The following is a 632-nucleotide window of genomic DNA, read 5'->3' on the forward strand; positions in this document are numbered from 1 at the left end:
CTGGCAATCAAGAAGATCTGGCCCTTTCTTTCAGAACATGCTTCACAACTCCTTGTTCAAGCTCTTGTTCTGTCCAAGCTGGACTATTGCAATGCTCTCTTGGTCTTCCAGCCAGTTCTATCAAACCTTTACAATTAATCCAGAACGCGGCAGCAAGATTAATTTTAAATGAGCCGAAAAGAATGCACGTCACACCTCTGTTCATCAATATGCACTGGCTACCAATAGCTGCTCGCATAAAATTCAAGGCATTAATGTTTGCCTACAAAACCACCACTGGCTCCCAAAAGGGTCTGGCTGCAGCGTGGCGCTTGCACTCTCAGACGTGCATTCTCAGACTTGCATTCTCAGACACTTGCAGTCTTTTTTATTTTTTATTTTGTTCTATTTATTGATTACTTTTTGTTTGAATCTCTCAACATTTTACAGTGCCCTCTAGAAGCCTGCGTTCTGCAAGTGAACGACGCATTATTGTGCCATCTCAAAGAGGCTCAAAATCAACATCACTTTTACGGACTTTTAAATTACATTTTTAAATTAAAAATAAGGAAAGTGTGTCCAGCTGAATTCATTTAGTATTTTGTTAGACGGGTATAAAAAAGCTTTCGTGTGAAGACCGAACGTTGCAAAGA

The sequence above is a fragment of the Sinocyclocheilus anshuiensis genome, unplaced genomic scaffold, assembly GCF_001515605.1.
Source record: "Sinocyclocheilus anshuiensis isolate Anshui unplaced genomic scaffold, SAMN03320099.WGS_v1.1 scaffold785, whole genome shotgun sequence".
NCBI classification, from domain to species: Eukaryota; Metazoa; Chordata; class Actinopteri; order Cypriniformes; family Cyprinidae; genus Sinocyclocheilus; species Sinocyclocheilus anshuiensis.